Source organism: Pelophylax lessonae (assembly GCF_965119305.1).
Source record: "Pelophylax lessonae genome assembly, chromosome: 1".
Taxonomy (NCBI): Eukaryota; Metazoa; Chordata; class Amphibia; order Anura; family Ranidae; genus Pelophylax; species Pelophylax lessonae.
Genome location: NC_138768.1, coordinates 98453146 through 98468556, shown reverse-complemented (window position 1 = coordinate 98468556; position 15411 = coordinate 98453146). Strand labels below are relative to the sequence as shown.

General features: G+C 37.5%; 2 protein-coding genes and 1 pseudogene across 4 annotated transcripts in view; 2 read left to right on the top strand and 1 right to left on the bottom strand.

Moving 5' to 3' along the window:
- The window catches only part of LOC309543520 (zinc finger protein with KRAB and SCAN domains 4-like), an 89219-nt pseudogene extending 82116 nt beyond the window's left edge, over positions 1-7103 (top strand). Inside the window, exon 2 of the transcript in view lies at positions 7024-7103. The product of the transcript in view is annotated as a zinc finger protein with KRAB and SCAN domains 4-like (transcript). The remainder of the gene's footprint in view (positions 1-7023) is intronic.
- The window catches only part of LOC309544756 (E3 SUMO-protein ligase ZBED1-like), a gene marked incomplete at both ends in the record, with an annotated part of 838422 nt that overhangs the window by 758576 nt on the left and 64435 nt on the right, over positions 1-15411 (bottom strand). The window lies entirely within an intron of this gene.
- Positions 1-15411, top strand: part of ARL15 (ARF like GTPase 15) — a 450682-nt gene that overhangs the window by 434201 nt on the left and 1070 nt on the right. The window lies entirely within an intron of this gene.

The following is a 15411-nucleotide window of genomic DNA, read 5'->3' as shown; positions in this document are numbered from 1 at the left end:
TTTAAAAGTTTATTATTAAAAGTAATTAGTAGCTGATTTAAACTTCTTTTCTTTTCTTTTTGTTTTTCTATAGTAATGCAATAACCTGTGAACAGCGTTCTTTATTGTAAACAAAACTACTTGCAACCAAAAAGTTTTCCAGTAGTTTTTATTTGATTTTTTTTTCCTACAACTTTGTAACAGACCTATTCAGAAAGAATGTGCTATGATACGGGAAAACTGAGAAAAAGATAATATGTGTGCAAAACATTATTACCCATATTTAGTGTATATATTCTGCTATTTTTGTTCTTGACAGCAATATGCAAAGTTTAGAATTTTGGAAATTTACCAGCATACCGGCCAATGATTAGGAGACCACAATCCTTCTACCTTGGACATGGGAAAACATACGTGAGCTTGCACCATTCATATTCTGCTTAATACCTGACACTTCTAGTCCAAAAACTCTGATCATCCAAAGATGAAAAATGAGTAGTATTATTTTTTTATTTTTTGGTGAACTTCCCCACTGCTTAACATTAAACCATTAGCTAAAATAGCCATTTACACCTACATGGTTAATACAAAGAAATATAAAAGGCTCACTTTTTTGCTATAAATCGGTGCCTATTTTAGAGCAACGAAAAAATACCTTTTTATTTATTTTTTTAATATATATAAACTGTACATTATTTTATATTTAAAAGAACAAACTCTCTAACCTACCCCGTCCATACCGAACCACTCCACTCCAGCTTACACCTGAGCATTAAGACTTGATAGATTTTGTATGGGGCCTTCCAGATGCTGGTGTCACATCCAGGGGAAACTTCAAACTGATCTGTAAAGTTCCATTGTGCAAGGACAAAGGAGGATTTCTGCCAAGGGCACTGCTGTGTTGCAGAGGTAAGTAATATGCTGGGGTGGGGATGTTGGTGGTGCTGGTACAAACTGCAAGTATATTCACTTAGTCAGCAAATGAAACTGTCAAGAACCATCCCAAGAACTTAAATAATAACTAAATGGAAGGCATCTGCCTACATACTGTTTAAGATCAAAGCAATTACATTTTTTTGTTTAAGCTGAAGTTTTTTTTATGCATGTGAGAGTGCAGACATAGCATGAGCGGAATTTGGTAATCTGCTGGGCAAAAGGTTCACACCCCTTTACAGTATTGCTTGTCTTTTGTGTGATCATTTTTGTAAAATACGCTTTTAAACACATCTGAAACCTGCATGTTTGCAAGGCAGAGACTGATCAGCTCCAGCTGGTGGCCTTTTTTCATGGAAACAGCATACTGAGACTTGATTCTCTAAGAATACCCATCTGAGGACATTGCAAGGCACCAAATTATTAAGTTTATGATTTTTCTTTCCATTAAAATGAAAATGAAATATTGGTCTACTCCAGAAAGAAGGTATCCTGCGCGTAGCGCATGCACAATGGTGAAACACACAAATGTGTTGTGGCCACATGGCCCCGGTGTTCAATATAACTCCCTATTCATCCACAGAAGATGTGGAGACTCAGCAGTGTTGTAGCTGTCATTGTCTGAGACACCCAACACTTCCACAATTTTCTGAAAAGGTTTACAATGTGGGATCCTGCAATAACATGGTAACAATATTTGAAATGGTAATATGGTTGCTGGTGCAAATCAGTACTTTTTTCATTCTTGTCCCAGGCTGTCAATTTCTAGCCAAGACAAGATTTCAATAATTGTAAAATAGTTTACTAAATTCTCATATAAACTATAATGAGTTAATGCACAATAATTAAGGTTATTTTTAAACCTGCAGGCTTTATCAAAATCACCTCTAATGTTGGATGCCCTATGTGTGTTGATGCTCCCACATAATGTAAAACTATTAGAATTGTTTTTGACATTTTAGAATGGGTGTCTTGAGGCTGTCCAGTCCAAAGTTTTAAAGGACGCCTTCAACTTTTCCATACATTTAAAGGGTGCCTTGACTGAAAAAAGGTTGAGAAATACTGCGCTATCACAATCATAGAAGCCCACATATATGTTCAAGACCAATTATGTAGCCAGTCAAACCATTTAAATGTTTTTGATTGTGGGATGGAACTGGAACACCCAGAACAACCCCCCAGAAATGGGGGAAAAGAAATAACGGAGCATGCTTTTTGGCAATCAAGAGCAATTAAACAATGAGATAGGGCATCAATGCTAACAACTGAAGTGCCATGCTGTTATCCAGTATGTGTTACATGTTCGCTTCTTGATCCTTTGACAGATCTGTACATATTACATATGCATAGCATAAAAATAATTTCAAAGTAGATGGGGATTGCCAGTGTTAGACGTGTGCTGCAGACATTGTCTAACCTTTCCTAGACATTTGAGAGTGATGGCATTTTTGCATTTCTGAACGAAATAGGCACGGTATATAATCTCTAGTTACTCGAAGGAGGGGAGTGTCAGACAATCTGTGTGAGAGCTTTATCCTGCAATATTTGTCAGCTTAACACCAGTCAAATTATTGGTGAAGTGCCTGGTCTTAAATTTGTTTTGCTAACATGATGGTGTAGCTGTCATTTTCAAAGATTTATTGCACAATGAGACGGAATAAAACAAAGCCTCTGAATATAATAATCTACACTGGTAATTGCCCTGTGTCATCTAATGGAAGGCATGATGTATAGATGTGAATTTCATAGTATTAGACCTTATAACTCTTATATAGAACTTTATATATATATATATATATATATATATATATATATATATATATGTGTGTGTGTGTGTGTGTGTGTGTGTGTGTGTGTGTGTATATATATATATATATATATATATGTATGCGTGTGTGTGTGTATATGTATATATATATATATAATCATTTGCATCATTGTGTTGGATTCAGTGTGCTTTAGAAATAATTTTTTTTTATTGGGATGTATAACATTTCCGTACATAGTATATTTGCTTTGAAAAGATTGTGTGTCTGACAATGTGCTGTGATCATACAGTTTTTTTTACGAGGTGCTGCACAGTCAAGGCTTAAAATTATATTAAAATCTTGTTGTTTTTTTCTTTTTTTTTTTAAATAACAAACATGTTCTACTTACCTGTTTTGTGTAATGGATTTGCATGAATCCTCCTCTTCTCGGGTACCTCGCCGACGCTCTTGGCCCCTCCCTCCTGCTGAGTGCCTCTACAGCAAGCAGCTTGCTATGGGGGCACCTGAGCCGAGGCGCTGCTCCGTGTGTCCATTCAGATCCAGACCTGTGGCTCAGCCCCACCCCTTTCTCTCTCTCTCTCTCTCTCTCTCTCTATATATATATATATATATATATATATATATATATATATACGGTATCTCACAAAATTGAGTACACCCCTCACATTTTTGTAAATTTTTTTAACTTTTCATGTGACAATACTGAATTAATTACTTAGCTACAATGTAAAGTAGTGAGTGCACAGCTTGTATAACAGTGTAAATTTGCTGTCCCTTCAAAATAACTCAACACACAGCCATTAATGTCTAAACCGCTGGCAACAAAATTGAAAAGGTCCAAATTGGGCCCAATAAGCCATTTTCCCTCCCCGGTGTCATGTGACTTGTTAGTGTCACAAGGTTACAGGTGTGAATGGGGAGCGGGTGTGTTAAATTTGGTGTTATCGCTCATTGCAAAGAACTCTCTGAGGATCTGAAAAAAGAATCGTTGCTCTACATGGCTTAGGCTAAAAGAAGATTGCCAAGACCCTGAAACTGAGCTGCAACGCGGTGACCAAGACCATACAGTGGTTTAACAGGACAGGTTCCACCCAGAACAGGCCTCGCCATGGTTGACCAAAGAAGTTGAGTGCATGTGCTCAATATCATGTCCAGAGATTGTCTTTGGGAAATAGATGTGGGAGTTCTGCCAGCATTGCTGCAGAGGCTGAAGGGGTGAGGCGGGAGTCAGCCTGTCCGTGCTCAGATCATACACCGTGCACTGCATCAGAATGGTCTGCATGGCTGTCGTCCCAGAAGGACGCCTCTTCTGAAGATCATGCACAAGAAAGCCCGCAAACAGTTTGCTGAAGACAAGCAGACAAAAGACATGATTACTGGAACCGTGTCCTGTGGTCTGATGAGGCCAAGATAAACCTATTTGGTTCAGATGGTGTCAAGTGCATGTGGCGACAACCAGGTTATGGGGGTACAAAGACAAGTATTTCTTGCCTACAGTCAAGCATGGTGGTGGGAGTGTCATGGTCTGGGGCTGCATGAGTTCTGCCGGCACTGGGGAGCTACAGTTCATTGAAGGAACCATGAATGCCAACATGTACTGTGACATACTGAAGCAGAGCATGATCCCCCCTCCCTTCAGAGACTGGGCCACAGGGCAGTATTCCAACACAACAACCCCAAACACACCTCAAAGATGACCACTGCCTTGTTAAAGAAGCTAAAGGTAAAGGTGATGGCCTGGCCAAGCATGTCTCCAGACTTAAACTCTATTGAGTATCTTTGGGGCAACCTCAAACGGAAGGTGGAGGAACGCAAGGTCTCCAACGTCCACCAGCTCCATGATGTCGTCATGTAGGAGTGGAAGAGGACTCCAGTGGAAACCTGTGAAGCTCTGGTGAACTCCATGCCCAAGAGGGTTAAGGCAGTGCTGGAAAATAATGGTGTCCACACTACATTTTGACAGTTTGGGCCCAATTTGGACATTTTCACTTTGGAGTGTGCTCACTTTTGTTGCCAGTGGTTTAGACATTAATGGCTGTGTGATGGTGTGTTGAGTTATTTTGAGGGGACAGCAAATTTACACCTATACAGCTGTACTCTCACTACTTGTGTGTGTGTGTGTGTGTGTGTGTGTGTGTGTGTATATGTATGTGTGTATATATAATATATATATATATATATATATATATATACACACACACACACACATTTTGTTTTTGTGTTAATTTTTTTTTGACTGAGTATAGATCTGTTTGTCCCACGCATGTTTGGAACCACTTACTGTTGACTGATTGACTGACTCACTACCTCCTTTGAAATTTATTCCAAGCATCCACTACCCTTTTAGTAAAGTAATACTTTCTATGATTAGTTTTGAACTTTCCTCTATTTAGTTTGAGGTCATATCCCCATGTTCTTGATTTTGGTTTCATGTTAAAAATACTGTCTTCTTAAACCTCATTCACCCCCTTGAGGTATCAATATCTTTGTAAGTGAGGTCTCCAGAATTGGGCATATTATTCTAAATGAGGTCTACCTAAAGATCTATATAGGGAAATCAGGACCTCCTTCCTCCAGCTGGTGATTCTTCTAGTGATGCATCTTAGAATTCTATTTTCTTTTCCATTTGCTTGGCCACACTGTTTGCTCATTTTGCAATGATCTGAAATAAGTACCCCTAAAACTTTTTCCCCTGTAGTGTTGGCCAAAGTTGTACCCCCTATATTGGAATCTGTCAAGGAATTATTTTTCCCTAAGTGCATTTTTTTACATTTAGAAATACTGAACTGCAGTTTCAACTGCTTTGACCAGTCTTCAAGCAATGCCAAATTATTTTCCATATTGGAACCTCTAGGGAGATCAGCCCTTTGACAAACCTTTGTATCACCAGCACAAAGACATACCTTGCCCAACAAACCCTCAGTTATATCACTTAAATATAACAGGACCCAGTACAGAGCCTTGTGGTACACCACTAGGGACTGGTCTTTGTTCCGAGTGAACCCACTCTGGTATCCATCCTTTAGCCAACTGCATATCCACTGAACTACCCAAAGATGGGAATCGGCTTTATAAGGTCATAGATAGGGCCTCGATTCTCCAAAATAAAGGGGCCGATATAGTGAAGTATTGCCAAATGTTTTATTAAAGTAAAGAGAAGAACACTCACATGAATCTGCTCTCAAATGCGCTTAACCGATGAGGGACTGTGTTTGCCCGTTCTCCGCTACGTCACTTCCGGTGCTATGCCCTACTCGTTACGCTGCGTCCTCACGCAGCTTCTTCAGGGGATAATTTGCATACGGGCGTGACGCTTGTAAATAGCCCTAGAGCCGGATGCGGATATGCCGCCATTTTCCTTATTTACATGGTGTGTTCGTACACCGGAATTGTCTAATCAGCCATCTTTGTAGAGTCTTTATGTGACTAATCGTGTCATTAGTTTTGTATTATACATGCACTCGATAATTATATCTTGCGGGGAACATTATTACAATTAACTTGGTTGTTAAAATCATACTGAATGGTGATCTAAACCACATTTTCAATTCATTTTTTTTATAAACCTTTAATATATATACTTTTAAAACACTAATCATAAATTATATAAAAACCGGAAGTGAGGTAAACCGTATACCCTTAATAGATATAAATACATTCTTCCCCTATCTATAAACCATAATAAATCATTCAACCATATAAATATACATTCTTAAAATCCACTACTTATAAAAATCATATACTTAATCCACAATAAGATAAATTAAAAATCAATGTGATATTTCTCCTACACATAGTGCTCTAGGTCAATTAATCTATCATGTACTCTATATAAAATGCCCAAATACGAATGTATATCACCTAACTTGCCATATACCATCAGTGGTCTTCAGTGTGGTACATTACTTAATCTGTTTATGCCCATTCCCTCGATATTCTATTTACTATCTACCATATTTTAGAACTGTTTGAGAGGTAAATATGTCCTACCTTCAAGAAATCAAGCTATATAAATATATAATTAAAATTTAAAAACTATTTTAAAATGTATAATAAATATCGGTTTCTCTAAAAATTACTTATAAAACCGTTAAAATCAAATTCTATATTTAATCCATTGGGTGTAAGAGAGTCTAATGTATGAATCCAATATGATTCTCGCTGGCTTAAGGAGCGGATTTTGTGGATCCCTCTCCAATGTTTCTTGTATGGCTCAATGGCCCAAAATTTCAATTGGGAGGGGTCTCTCTGATGGTGTTGATCAAAATGTCTGGATACACTATGTTTATCATATCCCTTCTCTATATTTTTCACATGCTCTTTTATTCTAAATCCTTAAAAGTCTTTGAGTTCTACCTACGTACTGTAGACCGCAACTACATTCAAGGTCATAGACCACTCCCTCTGTATTGCAGCCAATAAAGTATTTTATTTTGTGTGTGGTACCATTTTTTGTGGATATAAATTCATATACTTTTTCTTTTGGGTATTTGGTTCTTAGACATGCATAACACCTTTTGCATGGGTAGAACCCTTTCCCAGTAAAAAATGTGAAATTAGTCTTAGGCGGATCCACTACTGTTTTGCAATCATATTCCTGATAGTGGATGCTCTTTTATACACAAATACGGGTTTCTCTGGTAGCTTGTTGTTTAAATGTTTATCCTTTTTTAAGATATACCAGTATTTTCTTCTTATATTTTCCACTTTTTTGTGTTGCATACTGTATTCCAATACAATTGGTAATTTTTCCATAAATTTTACATCTATATCCTTCTTCTCTTTTAATAAATTAGCTCTCTCTACTTGTTTTACCTCTCCTATCTTTTCTGAGATGAAGATTGTGTCATAGACTTTCTCTACGAACCTTCGTCCAATAATATCTGCCTGTTCTTCAAAATCTTGACTCCTGGTGCAGTTCCTCTTTATTCTTAGCAGTTGTCCTTTTGGGATATTGTAGACCCAATTATTATGATGGCAACTGTCTGTTGGCAAGTAACTATTCTTGTCCACTTCTTTGAAATGGTTTTTTGTGATAATTTTTCTTTCTTCTTGTCTGATTACCAGGTCTAAATAGGTAACTTCTATGTCGCTTATATCCCATGTTAATTTAATATTTTTTTCATTTTCATTCAATGTATTTAAAAACTCTATTAATGCTTTCTTGGTACCTTTCCATAAAATTATTCCATCATCAATAAACCTTTTATGTAAAATTATTTCTTCTGGGATAATGTTAAAAATATTGGCTTCTTCCCACTTCGACATAAAAATATTTGCTACACTAAGTGCAAATTTTGAACCCATTGCTACTCCAATTTTTTGATAATACGTTTTGTTGTACTAGAAGTAGTTTTTCTTGAGACAAAATTCCAGACATTTTATTAAAAATTTCCTTTGTTTGCAGATAAGGTTCGTATATTTTCTTAAAGCCCATTTTACTGCTTCACATGCCTCCTGATGATTTATTATGGTGTAGAGTGCTGCTACATCTATTGTTGCCATATAGATGTCATTCTCAAATTGAGGTAATTCTTCTATTATTTGAAGAATATGTTTCGTGTCTTTTACAAATGCTGTTGTTGCTGGTATTATCGGTTGCAAATAAGCGTCAATGTATTGGCCTAGTCTCGCTGTTAGCGAATCTATCCCATTGACTATCGGTCTTGGGGGTGGATTCTCCTTATTTTTGTGGAGTTTTGGTGTTGTGTATATTATTGGAGTCCGACAAGCCTCTGGTAGCAAATATTTTGCTTCTTTCTTCGTCAATATTTCTTTTTTCAGGCCTAGATGTAGTAATTGTTCTAATTCCTTTTTGTATTTTAGAAGTGGGTTACTCATTAACTTCTCATATGTGTATTTATCTTCCAACATTTCTCCCAGAGTTTCTTCATATTTCTCTTTCGCCACAATCACGATTCCTCCTCCTTTGTCGGCTGGTCTTATTATTATATCTTTTCTTTTTTTAAGTTTATTCAAGCCTGCTTTTATTGCTCTTGATTCATCATATTTTTTGATCTTCAAACATTTTACATCATCTAAAACCAAATCTTTAAAAACTCCTATGTGTCTGTTATCCTTAATCTGTGGGTTAAAAATTGATTTATTCCTTAAAGTGCTGTGCTTGATTTCTTCTATGTTTGAGGTAGTTATTGTATGTTTAACAGGGTTGCTTAATATATATTTTTTTTACATTCAGTTGTCTGATGTATTTCTGGATTCCTATATATGTCTCAAACTTGTCGACATTTTTCTTTGGAGCATATTTAAGTCCCTTATCTAGAACAGTTAATTCTTCTTGGCGCTGCGTCCTCATGCAGCTTCTTCAGGGATGATTTGCATACGGGTGTGACGCTTATAAATAGCCCTAGAGCCGGATGCGGATATGCTGCCATTTTCCTTATTTACATGGTGTGTTCGTACACAGGAATTGTCTAATTGGCCATCTTTGTAGAGTCTTTATGTGACAAATCGTGTCATTAGCTTTGTATTATACATACACCCGATAATTATATCTTGCGGGGAACATTATTACAATTAACTTGGTTGTTAAAATCATACTGAATGGTGACCTAAACCACATTTTCAATTCATTTTTTTTTATAAACCTTTAATATATATACTTTTAAAACACTAAATCATAAATTATATACAAAACAGAAGTGAGGTAAACGGATACCCTTAATAGATATAAATACATTCTTCCCTTATCTATAAACCATAATAAATCATTCAACCATATAAATATACATTCTTAAAATCCACTACTTATAAAAATCATATACTTAATCCACAATAAGATAAATTAAAAATCGATGTGATATTTCTCCTACACATAGTGCTCTAGGTCAATTAATCTATCATGTACTCTATATAAAATGCCCAAATACGAATGTATATCACCTAAATTGCCATATACCATCAGTGGTCTTCAGTGTGGTACATTACTTAATCTGTTTATGCCTATTCCCTCAATGTTCTATTTACTATCTACCATATTTTAGAAGTGTTTGAGAGGTAAATATGTCCTACCTTCAAGAAATCAAGCTATATAAATATATAATTCAAATTTAAAAACTACCTTAAAATGTATAATATCTGTTTATGATGATTCTGAATATGATTTTAACAACCAAGTTAATTGTAATAATGTGATCTAGAGTTTTTTCAGTGGTGACCCTATAGTGGTGAGTAAAGTCTGGTATGAACTGCATCTATGATTGAGCAAGACGTTGAGACAACATGCTCCACCTTTTGATTTAGACAAGGAAAGTATAAGGCAGCTGAAGCTGTCTGTAAAATGGCTGAGGGATTTTTGTAGGTATTCTCATAAAGTTGTAGAGGAATGGAATATGATGTCCATTTTATCTGTCGCCCTCAAATGCCTCAACAGGCAGCATTTTAGAAGAGACCCTTTGGTACAAATTACATTTTTAATTCTATTAAACTAATAAATGGCTCATGTATAAAGGCTAAACTTTTGTGTGCCCCCCCCTAGACATGTTGAGGGCTATGCTTAAGGACCCTTATATTTACTATGTTGGCCGCTTTGACCGTTTACTTCATTAACTGTTTTAAAGACTACAGATTCAAGTTTAGATGCAATGATGTAATCTCTGCGTTGTGGGCAGCTCAGCTGTGTTTCAGTTTCATGCATTTGTCAAATAAGTCAGTTACTTTCCTGCAAACACCTTTCATGACCATACCGTCTCCTTTGATTGATGGTTCCTATATTTGTTGATGCTGGTATTTTTAGTTGCATGTTTGTATAATTCTCCAGGAACTGCGTGCCTTTATTCTTCCACATATTTTGCAGAAGAGTTATTTCTGTTGGCATTGAACATAGACTCACTAATTTTTAATGAAGTTTCTAAATAAACAAATGTTTCTTCATTGCTGCTTAAACATGTCTCGGCCAGTGAAATACACTGCACATTAAAGTGTCAGAATATTTTTTGCATACTTGTGGCTATTTTGGTAGGAGTGTGGAAAACTAATATTTCTTAAGAAAATACCCTTCCACAAAAGAATTTGCAAACTAAACTGTGTTCAGGCAATACTTCTTTGCTGGTATGTTAAGAATTGTTAGATTAACTTACACAGAGATTTAGGTTGATACACAATCAAAGTATTCTTGAAATACTAAACAGTTGTTTAACTGGAAATTCAGTAGTTCTTCTAGTATTGAGATTGATGAAATTGTGAATAAATGATGATTTACCCTAATTGCGTGTTCAGAAACAAAGCGTAACCAAATTCCTTTAGAAAGGCTCTCCTATGAAGTACTCTGTAAGGTTTAGGTGGCAGGCCCTGGATCATACAGTTCAGCAAAAACATTGAAGGTTTATGTATCCTTGTTGAATAATACTTTGGCCCCCGCCAAAGTTGTCTCTGGAAACAGCTGTAAGGTTTACAAAAAAGAACACCAAATATATAAAGCGCTCTTTAGCTGACAAAAAGTAATTCAGAAATGCATTTTTAAAAACTAGTAGGGTGACATGCAATAGGTCTTAAACATCTTGCCCCCAGCTTAACACATTTGTGAGGCAGCAAAAAGGTGGGCTTTAATGCCCAAATGCTGCACATACAGTATGTATCAATGGACAACTGAGGTTTCTGTGCTGAGAGCACACTCACTGCACATTTCCAGCACAGGGACTGAGCTGTCAGATGGCTTTCGGTCCACACTAATGATCGGTACCCAGTGAGATGGAATCCCGATCGTGTGACCTATGTGATAGTCAATCACGCTGGTCACATATCTGTCTTGTATATGCCCCAAAGGGCTTATACTAAGGGGTCTATTTTAAATTTTTACCAAATTAATTCTATTTGGATTCTTTTTCATTTGGAAAGACTTGTAAATACTGGGTGAAAGTTGTGGGTATTTTGTGTGAAAACATTTATAAATAGATACCAAACATATTCGGGTTTAAAATTGTGCATGTCTGTGAAATGGCAACAAACTATCGTACATAAAATTATTCATAGGCGGCGCTTTAAAAGCCTTTACAGATGATCAATTTAGAGTTAAACATGAATGATGGCCCTAGAATAATTGCTCTCATTCTGCCATTCACAGGGAATACCTTGCATGTCTAGTGCAACCCTATGGATCTACATTGCACAGGGAGTGCTTTAAATATTTTTATAATATTTTATCTAAATGTATTTTTGTTACACTTTATTTTTTTTTTTTTTGCATTCAACTTTATTGCTTTACCAAGGGGTGAACAAGGGGTGCTGTGGCAGGTACACTTCATGGATAGATCAGGGGTCTATTATACTCATGATATCTCCCCTGCCCTCCAGTGCAACTAATGAAGCTGAGAACTGTTTGATCAGGTGCTTTCCAACCAGAGAAACACAGCACGGAAACCTGAAGTGACTAAATCTTTGTTGCTTCCGGCTTCATTTGTCAGAAGAGATTGGGGAACAGATGTTTCTCCATCTCCTCTGTGGACAACCAACCTAAATTCTTACAGAGGTCCTGAGCTCCCAAGTGCAACAGGAACAGCAGGAGGGGAGGGGTCCCCTTCCAATTCCTATAAAAGTGATAAGGCTGCCTATAACTGCTTGCCGTCCAGGATGTGTATATACTGTACAGTTTGTGTGTTTGTATATACAGTAAAGCATGCATGATAAAGCAAATACATAGGAGTGAAACCAGCCTTAAAGTGGGTTGATTCGTTTACAAGTCTTCAATAACTCCTGATATGTTAGTAAAAATATTCTTCACCCTAAATCTGACATTTTTGGGGCTTCTGACTGTTTGAACACAATATGTATGAGACTTCATTGACCGGAAAAGTCATGTTGGAGTTGAAAGAAGGACATTAAATACATCTGCATAAACCCAAACAATCAAAGCTTAGGGTCTGTGGTCCAAAAACCCACTTCTTTCTAAATCTTGCTTCTGGAATCTTGAAATTATGTCTAACATGCTTTAACATGCAAGTTTGCACCCAAAACTGATTTTATTCAATTAGGCATTCATCAGCAGTGCAAAATATTTCATAATTAATTGAGAAAAAACGATATTCAGTAATAAGCAAAAGCTGTTTAAAATAACAATAATTTCTTAGAAGGGGGCTATACCGCTTCAGTCATTGATTCATATCACATTTGATTTGCTGTTGACATTTTATGACATGGAGAGCTGAAAAACAAGATGAGATGTTTTTGTAGATATGTTATGACTTTTAGAATATGCTTTGCCCACTTAAACATATGGAAAATGTAAAGGAGACACACCTGAAAAATGCACAATACTGTAACGAATGTTACTTTGCAGAGCCCTTTTGTATTTTTGGATAGGTGTGCTGTCTGTTTTCTGTGATGGGAGTTGTCATGCTGTCCATTCTTGTTATTTTGTGTTGCCTTGGGTGCATTTTCTTCTTTGGAGTCATTTCTTAGAATGATGGTTTTAGATGTTTTGTAGGGTTTTTTTTTTCCAATGCATGCAGACAACTGATATAGATAACTGATAGTGGAAACTCCTCATTCCTTTATGCTCAAATCTTCATATTACCACCTTAAAGTGAACTTGTGATTTGTCCATACAGGGAAATTTAACAGGTTCACCTAACTTCCCCCCTCCCCAGCAGCACATACTTGTATTCCTTTTGCTCTCCTTTCAGCCTTGTATTGCCACCAGAAGTAAAGAGAAATACCTGATACTTCTGGGTATGCAGGAAGATGTGACTCCTTTTTTGCAGTGACATCGTGCTGGTGATTGACCCAGCACTGTTCCATGGAAACAGGTGTAGTCCTTAGCCCTGTCTAAATTCCAAATTAATTTGCTCCTGTTACAATTGGCCCACTTACTAAAAACAGTGCACTCCCTGTGTGGCTGATATTACCCACTTCTGGACCGGGAGGATTTGCCCCCTTAATGACCAGGCCATTTTTTGAGATTCAGCACTATGTTACTTGAACGAACAATTATGTGGTCGTGCGATGCTGTACCTAAGTAAAATGTCCTTTTTTCCCACAAATAGAGCTTTCTTTTTGTGGTATTTGATCACCTGTGCAATTTTTATTTATTGCGCTATAAACATTCCCCAAAAAAATGTAAAAATCAATTTTTTTCATCCTTTTTAGGCTAACTTGTATTCTGCTACATATTTTTGGTAAAAAAAAAAAAATCCTAATAAGCGTATTTTGATTGGTTTGCACAAAAGTTATCGCGTCTACAAACTAGGGGAAAGAATTATGTCATTTTTATCTATTCTTTTTTACTAGTAACGAAGGCGATCTGCAATTATTAGCGGGACTGCGACATTGCGGCCGACAGATCGGACCCCCTAACTGACATTTTTGACACTTTTGGGTGGACCAGTGACATTACTACTGTAATCAGTGCTAAAAATATGCACTGTTACTGTAATAATGACATTGGCAGGGAAGGGGTTAACCCAGGGGTGATCAATGGGTTAAGTGTGAGCCTAGGGGAGTGTTTTCTAACTTTTTTGAGGGAGGGACTTGTGAAATAAACACAGAGACCTGTGATCCTTTATAGGAGGATCACAGACTCTCTGTGATCATTTCAGAGAGAACAACGGTCTGCTGTGTTTCCTTCTCTCTCAGCGGGGAGCGATCGTGGGTGCCTGGTGGGAATCGCAACTGCCAGCTCCGTGGATTGGCATCCCCACTGCCTAGTGGGGCAGGTGCGCGCGCTCGCACCAGGAGCGCTACCGCAAACCGATGTACCGATAGGTTGGCAAGCGGGTATGAAATTAGTTCCAACTATGGACCATGGTTATGTAGTGCTTATTGGCACAACTGCCAATAGCCTCTACCAGGGGTGCATCTGACAAGACAAAAGCAGTAACATGACTGGTAGACAGTTGACACCCTATAATTGGGGGGGGGAGTACTCTAACAAGGACCTTTTTTAGAGTCGGTTCACACTAGCGCGACTTGTCAGCCTGACAAGTCGCGGTCCATTGACCGCTACAGGACCAGTTCTAATAGGAGCGACACAAGTCGCTCCGACTTAGAAAAAGGGTCCTGTACTACTTCGGGGCGACCTCGGAGCGACTTGCATAGACTTCCATTATGTGAAGTCCCTGCAAGTCGCTCCGAAGTCGTGGTGCATGGTAATTCACAAGTCGCCCCCGAAGTAGTAAGGAGTCGTGTCACCTCAGTGTGAACCGGCTCTTATGATAGACTTACCAGGTGTTATTTTAATAATTGAAACATATTTAAAATTACATTAATGTATTAAAGCTTAGTGCTGAACCCCAGGGAAGTTAAAAAAATGACCCTTGCAGTGGTGCTCCTGCCCCTCACTGCACGGGCTAAATGCACAATTTTTTCATAGGATACCCAAAATAGCAATTTTATTTACCTAATCCCTTACTTCCTTGTCAGCCAGTGCTCTGCTCTTTGCTCTGACACTCTGGGTTTTGGGTAGGCCCTCTGCAACCCTATTATGCAGGACTGCTTGCCCAGAATTGTACTTGATGACATTAAAGTAGAATTTCAGGATAATCCTGACGGAGTTACTCCCTCCTAACACATATGCACATAGGTAGGTGACGAAACGCGTAGGAAGGGGCTTCCAATGACATCACTTCTGCTTCATTGGAAATCTCTTTTTCTTTTAAATAAATGTAAGTGCATTACTATTTGAAAAGCAGGTTTAATAAATTTACTACACCATGAGAGGCTCTCTTCTTTCTTTTGATGGTCCTGCTGATGTTGGAGGATCTTAGAGGGACAGTGG